We start from the raw sequence: 8,095 nt of genomic DNA, 5'->3' as shown, positions 1-8,095 counted from the left end.
ACTTGGAATCTTTCACCAAGTGGAGGCTTTATTTGAGTTTTTGGTCTTTCAACACTCTTTCGCATGTTTGAACCCACCTATCGGTCTCTTGTGCTCGAATTCTTGAGTTGCTTAAAGATTACCACTTCAAACAAAGTGATTAGCATAGAGTTTAGGTTGGAGAATGTCTCTAGAACAATGACCCTTGTGGAATTTGCGAGAGTGTTCGGTCTTGATGTCTCGCCTACCCGAACATCAAGACCCAAGAAGTATAGTGTCGCACCCTTGTGGAGGGCCATGACGGGCCGGGACTTCATTCTTACCAAAGAGTGTCTTGCTTTTCACATCCAAAACCCAATCTTGAGGCTCACATACCGATTTCTTTCGGGTACCCTCTTCGCCCGCCGAGACCCGGCTATTGTGAATCAAATGGACCTCATGTTCATGGAATCCTATCTAAACATTCAAGGGAGGGACGGGTATCATCTCAATGCACCGCTAGTCTTGCTAGAAAAGTGGGCGAAATTCCGAAATGGTGATGATGATGGGAAGAAGCATATAGTGAATGGTGGACTCATAACAAGACTTGCAAAGCACTTTAATCCTAGGTTCAATGAGAACAATGAGTACACTCCACTCTCGGGAGGAATGAGAATTAATGAAGACCTCCTTGTTGTCCAACACCATTGGATAACCCTTGAGGGGTTGATAAAAGATCAAATGGTTGACGAAAGGAAGTGATCCTATCTACCTTCCGATGGCCGACCTACCTCGAGTCTCCCCAAGGAGAGGAAGCTTGTCCCCAATACCCTCTTACCTCATTCAAAGTCAAGAAAGGCAAGCTCCACCCCCACAAGCTCCTCCACCATAACAACAAGAACAACAAACTCAAGGTGAAAAGATAAAGGTGCCTCCCTACCCCTTTCCCTACCAACCTTACAACCATCCGAATCCCTTCATCCTCCCCCGTGACGATTTTGTCACGGGAATGTTGCAAGACTTGCACTACCGTCAATATGAAACCAAGGTGGACAACTATTATGTTCTTTACCCTCAATACCACGACATGGTTCAAAAGGGACGGATAAGTGAAGAAGGAGCTTTTCCTTCATGGGCTCAAATGGAGTTGCTCTTTCCTAACTCGGACAAGGCCAATGAAGGGGCAAACGGTCACAAAGGGGAGGAGAGCGGCGACTCTTGTGGAGGTGATACGGTGAAGCTTGAGAGTGAAGAAGAAGATGAATTCATGGATCCAAGTTTAAGTGATGCTTCTAGGGATATTTGGGATACCGATATTGAAGGAGATGATGCCGATTTCTAGGAGATTACTTCATCACTAGGTGGAGCAGGCAAGAGGCACCCACCTTAGTTCAAGTGAAGTTTTCCAATCTCTCCTCTTTATCTTTATTTTTCATGAAAAGAACTTTGCATCTTGTTTGTTTGTATTCTATTTAACTTTGACTCATTGTTGGTTTAGTCCTAGCAACATCAAAGGACTCACACCTCGGTTCCTTTGAGGTGTTCTTTATTGTTCCCACTTTTGTAAAATCCAAAATGACAATCTAGTTTCATGCATAGCATAGCATGTGAATGAACTCCCCCATGCTTTGACATTAGCAATAGTGTCTTACTTGGTTTGGGGAAGTTAATGCATACGCAACGGGAGGTAATTTAAATTATCCTCTCCGTCATAACAAAAACCATGCATCATGTAGTATAGCTTAGTGTAGAATTGCATTTAGTATAGAAATCATGCATCATTCTTTGCATAATTTCCATCATTTTGGCCATTGAGGACAATGCCCATATTAGTGTGGGGATGGGAATTTTAACACTTAACTTTTATTCAAAAACCATAAAAATTGAAAAATTTCAAAAAAATCATAAAAATTTGAAAAATTGAAAAATCAAAAACAAGTTCATTTCCTTTGTAGTGTAGACTTGTATATATTATCTTGTATATATTGTGTTTGTTCATCCTTGTTCACTTTGATTGACTATGCCACATCCGAGACATGAGGATATTGAAGACCGCATGGTATGATCTTTCCAATCTCCTTTTTTCTCTTTATGTTAATGACTATGTGGCTTTATTTTGATTGATGCGGTAAAACAATCTGAACTTAGGATTGCATCTAGAATTATTTGGCATATTAGTTGGTAGAATCATTTGCATTAGGATGTGTATATGTTAGTTGCATCATGGCATGTAGTTTGCATGTTAGAAAATTTTGCGAAACCGTCTATTTGGGAAGCTTGACAAGTGTATATAGGCCCTAGTAGATGCTTTTTATTCTTAAGACTTTGCTTGTTAGAATACTTGTAAAACACCCTAGGATGTGTCATGCTAGTATCCTTTGACCCATGGTTTAAGGCCGAGTCAAGAGTACCTTGTGGTGTGATAACTCCTTGGCTACCGTTTATTCCAAGGTGACCCTTGAAACCATGCATACTTCCATCATTCATCCATATTCTACCATACATTTTTGTCATCAAAGGGAATGGGCACAAAAAGAAATCAATTTGAGTTCAATGAAATGAAAAGTGAAAGAAAGTTTGCCAAAAATGCATCAAAAGAAAAGAGGAGCAAAAATAGAACTCCTAAAGCTTCAAATACAAGGCACCCTCGTTACTAATTGGGGTGACTTTGAAAATGTTCAAAAAAGAAATGCAAAAAGTTGTCAAGTATTGAAATGCCAAAAATCAAAAAGAATGGCAAAGAAAGTGTTCTCAAAAAGTCAAAATGCCACAAGAAATTGGGGGGAAAAACAAAAACAAAAGCAAACTCCCAAATGAAACTCAAATTTTATTGATCCCTTTTTCCATCGTATCCATTTTTGTGCATGGTAGAGAGGGGACGACCCTTCTTCTTGTCTAGGCAAGAGGGGGAATTCCGCAATCCTCCAGTGTTTCTAACACCATAGGGAGTCTACTCTTGACAAAAGCATTTAACGATTGAAGACAAAGGTACCCTAGCTTGACACCTTTTGGAGGTGATTTATTGGTATCCTTCTAGGCTTAGTAGTTTGAACAAATTGCATCTATGAAGGATTGTGTACCCTTGAATTGCTTCCCTTGTAGATAATTTCCGCCACTTAGATGAGGAAAGTGGCTATTCTTTTTGTAGATGCATCCATTATGTGTTTTTGTGTGCTTAATGTTTGGATGTGTCGCCATTTTGGCAAGACCCACCTTGCCTTGCAAGAAGGCATCCTACCTCATGGTTGTCTTGTTGTGAGTTGAAGGGGCGGAGTGAGACCCGCTAATTGTCTCATATCGGCTATTATTATTAGGTTAGGTTAGTATTGGTCCTAGTCTTTGTCACCTCTTTACTCGGGACGAGCAAAGGTTCGGTTTGGGGATATTTGATGCGACCATAATTGGCGCATATTTAGCCCCCCGAATTACCATTGTTTCCATGCTTTTTAGTGCCTATTTGGGTCATTTCTTATCTTTAGTTCTTTGTTTTGCATATTCTTTGAGATTTTGATCCCTTGGTAGGAAAGGAGTAAGAATCTTGCATCTTCATGGCAAAACAAGGCTAAATTGATCATATTCAATGACCAAGCATCAAGGAGAGACAAGACTAGAAGGCCTTTGTACATAGCATAGTAGAAGAGCATTGTTGAGAAAAGGATCCTTGAGTCCCCAAGGAAATCCCCAAGGAATTCATGAAGAAAAGGGAAGAAAAAGAAGAAGGAAAGTTGTTGAACTACAATCCGAACGGATTGTAGAGAATCCGTCCGTCCTCGCCACCCGAGCGTCCTCACCAGAATCCGCTCGGATTCCCCATGCCCAGTCCGAGCGTCTTGTTCCTTGATCCGCTCGGATCGTCCATCCCAGATCCGGCCGTCCCGACTCCCAGCCGCACGGATCACAAAGACAAAGACGTTCGTTCTTCAAGCTACGAAATGGAGAAGCCCTTCTCTCGGATAATCCCGGAGGCTCCTTGCTCAACTTAAAAAGTGTAATTACTAGTTTAGCCCTTAGTTAACCCTAATGCATCCTCCCTAATTTTGACTATAAATACCCCATTAGTCTAATTAGAGGAGCATGTTCTTCTTATCAATAATTAGTGTAGTTAATATCAATCAAATCTCTCTTCAATATTGTAATCAAATATTAATCAAGTTTTAATCCAAGTTTTAGTTCTTTAATCTCTCTCTTGTTCTTACTTTATTTTGGGTAATTGAAGATTATTTGGGTTATTATTGGGAGATTGACAACCTCTCAATCTAGCATTCAAGTACTTCTATTATTCTTGCTTTGTTATTGGAATCATTAGTAGGTATAATCTCTTAATCCCTTTTTAATTATTGCTAATTACTTTCATTTATTCATCATGTTTCATTATGTTAGTATGATTGACAACCTTTCTAGCATGATCAATATGATAATGAGTGAGTAGTCTCTTAGCTAGGGTTTAATGGGTGATTAGGGGAAACCAACATGGGGAATGATTCATGCTTAAATTAATATGCTTTCATATCTTATTTGCTTGCTTATTTTGATCTTAATACATGCACATGTTATATTTGATGAAATGCTAAGCCTATGAATCCTTGCATTTACTATCATCTTCTATCCTTTCAACTTGACTTGTAAGACATAACCCAACTCGAGTCTTGTTAGACCATGCATGTGCTAAGTAGGGAAGATTAAGTCGACTTGTAGGTGTTGTACAATCCAAGAGATTCGGCTCCGGGACCCAAACTTTCCTAGGATTGTAAGATATAACCCAACTCAATCCATCACAACAATAATTGCTTGCTTATAATTTGAGAACATGTTTGTATGATCATATCCCATGATTCCCCTATGATCCCATGACACCCTAGTGCCTTTAATCAATTGTTTATACCCCTTTAATTCATCTTGCTTGTTTATTTTCATTGCTATTTTAGTTTAGTAACCTTCTACATCAACCCAATTTGTGACACCCCTTAGACACCACTAGTTACAATAGAAATCTCATTTCAACTCCCGTCCCTTGGGATCCGACCTTTACTTGCCTCTTTACTAATTTTAGAGTTGTTTGTGGAGCTATAAATTGTGTTTTGATTCGACCGTGACCAACGACCACATCTTAATTTGTGAACACTTAGCGGGATCGCATCAAAAATGGCGCCGTTGCCGGGGACGGTGTTTGTTTGATTTAGATTTCTTTTTATTGTCATTAGTTGTGTCTTTCTTCGCCTTGAGGAAGTAAAACTCCTCAAGGTTTGTTCTAATTGTTTTCGAGTTGTTTGATATTTTGCATGTCTAGAAGGTTACAAGGTGATTTGTTACCTTTTGACCGTGAAATCGAAAGAACCTTGACGAACAATAGGAGACTTGTTAGGAGGAATTTAAGAGGTATTAGTGAAGTTGTCCAACCCACTACTGAGTTTGTCAATCCTTTCGCAATAGAAGGAGAAGAAAACCCATTACACAATACCTCACAAAATCCACCTACAATGCCAAAATTCTCGTCACACACCGTACCCACCGAGGAGAATCTACCAAATGGTACTCCTACACCGCAACATCTAACCAGAAATTTTATTGCCAAGTCCGCCTTCATCCAATTAGTTGAGAGGAGCCAATTCGGGGGGATGCCTACTGAGGACCCTCATTCCCATATGGAAACCTTTTGCGACTATTGTGATGCTATCTCTCAAACGGGCGTGACTCAAGACCAAATTAGATGGGTCTTATTTCCTTTTTCCTTAATCGGCACCGCGAAGCAATGGTTGAAGGGCCTTTATAAGGCCACCCTTGGAATAGATTCTTGGAAGAAGTTGGCTCTAGCTTTCTACAAAAAATTCTACCCACCGGAAAAAACTAACATGCTAAGAGCTCAAATTACGGGTTTTAAGCAAAGGGATGAAGAGTCTTTGTATGAAGCTTGGGAGCGGTTCAAGGGAATTTGTCGCTCATGTCCTCACCATGGACTTAGCGAATGGTTTTTGGTGCAACAATTTTGGAATGGTTTATATGAAGATTCTAGGAACATTCTCAATATGGGATCAAATGGAATGTTCACCGAAGTTGATGACAATCAAACATGGAACAAGATTGAGGAAATGGCGGTCCATAACTCACAATATAGTAGACCTCGCAAGGCTACTAGAGGAGGAAAGCATGAAGTGGACTCCGTTACTCAATTGGGTGCTCAACTTAGTGCTCACATTGACACAATCAACTTGAAGTTTGAACAAGCTATGGCTAGACTTGAGGAAAACTCAAAATCATCGAACCATCATGTTAATGCCATGATGGCATCCTCATCAATCCCAAGTGGGATATGTGAGAATTGTGGAACTTTGGGACATGACCAAGGTGAATGTAGGGGAACAAATGAACAAGTAAATGCTTTCCAAGCATACAAGAGTGGTACCCCTTATTCCAACTTTTACAATGAAAACACCAAATTCCATCCAAATCTCTCATACAAAAGCCAAAATGTTCAAAACCCTCAAACAACATACACTCCACCACCCATGAGAAACCAAAATCAAAGACCCTTTTACAATCAAAACCAAGGTTACCAAAATCAAAATCCATACAATCACCAAAATGACCAAGGCTTTGATGTCCAAAAAGCGGTCCTCCAAATGCAAAAGAATCAACAAGAATTTTTCACTCAAATGCAAAAAGATAGCCAAGCAAAGGAAACCACCATCAACAACATTCTAGCTCACACCAAGATGTTGGAAACACAATTGACTCGACTAGCATCTTCAAGCTCACAAAGACAAAAGGGGCAATTACCACCTCAAAGTAATCCCCCTAGACATGAAACAGTTAGTGCCATTCATTTGATAAGTGGTACAAGGTATGAAGCACCAAAGAAGCAAGTTGAGGATGAAGTTGTGGAAGCTAGTGAAAAGGAAGAAATTGTGCAAAACTCCAAAGATGGAGAATCATCAAAAGAAGAAAGTTCAAAGAAAAATGAAGACAAGGCCAAGGAGAAGGAGCCCATTGTGATTAGACTTCCTTTTCCAAGTCGTCAAGCCAAGCCCAAATTTGATGATCAACTTGGAAAATTCATGGAAATTGTGAAGAATTTGGAAGTCTCAATTCCTTTCACGGAATTAATCAATCACGTTCCGGCCTATGCGAAATACATGAAAGATATCCTCACAAAAAAGAAGTCGATCCGGAAGCTTGAGACTATCGCCTTCACTAAGGTGAGTAGTGCAATACTTCAAGGGAGTTCACCTCCAAAGTTAAAGGATCCGGGAATCTTCTCAATACCGTGTACCATTGGCGACACAACGATCAACAAAGCCTTATGTGATCTAGGGGCTAGTGTGAGTGTCATGCCGTACTCGGTGAGTAAAAGGTTGGGGATGGGAGAGCTTAAATGCACCAATATCACACTCCAAATGGCCGATAGATCGACGAAGACACCGTTAGGGATATGGGAAGATGTCCCCGTGCGAATTGGGAAGTTTTTCATTCCGGTGGACTTTGTCATTGTTGATATGGAGGAAGATTCCAACATTCCAATCATCCTAGGAAGACCTTTCCTACACACCGCCGCGCGCGTGATTGATGTGAAACATGGTGAGCTCACTCTAGAAGTGGGAGATGAAAGCATAACTTTTAATCTTGACAAGACTATGAGAGCTCCTCGTTTGCATGAACCATGTTTCATGATTGATCATTATAGCCGAAAGGATGAAAGGAAGAAATCGGAACTCCAATGGAAGAAGAAAATTGAAGATGCTCCATTCAAAGAGCAAGTGAATTGTGACAAGGAGAGCTTGCAAAGCTCATCAAAATCAACCAAGGAAGAAGAGGATGGCCTCATTGGCCAAGAGAAGAAATTGGGAGAATTGTCTCCATCTAAGCAAAAGATTTTCAATGATCAACTCAATGAAGTTTGTGGTCTTTGGGACGACGAATTTGAAGGGATATTTAATCCCTACATTGGTAATGCCATCGATCAAGACCAACAACAAGGGCCAAGGTCTATTAAGAACCTCTACCATGATAATGAACAAGCTTTTGATTACTTCTTCAAGGTGTTGAGCAACATCAACAACACCTTGGACATGCCCCCTTGACATCTCATCAAGAATGAGAGTTTGGTGGAGTCCTCCCTAAACCACCACTTGTAAATATTTCT

At 40.2% G+C, this 8,095-nt stretch overlaps 1 non-coding gene across 1 annotated transcript; it reads right to left on the bottom strand.

Moving 5' to 3' along the window:
• Positions 1–5,807: 5,807 nt before the first annotated feature.
• Positions 5,808–5,914, bottom strand: LOC141624108 (small nucleolar RNA R71). Its single transcript, XR_012533918.1, has one exon. It is a non-coding gene; the product is annotated as a small nucleolar RNA R71 (small nucleolar RNA).
• Positions 5,915–8,095: the final 2,181 nt, after the last annotated feature.

This window comes from Silene latifolia, chromosome X, assembly GCF_048544455.1.
Source record: "Silene latifolia isolate original U9 population chromosome X, ASM4854445v1, whole genome shotgun sequence".
Classification (NCBI taxonomy): Eukaryota; Viridiplantae; Streptophyta; class Magnoliopsida; order Caryophyllales; family Caryophyllaceae; genus Silene; species Silene latifolia.
The sequence above is the reverse complement of the archived record's forward strand: the minus strand, read 5'-3'. Positions and strand labels throughout refer to the sequence as shown.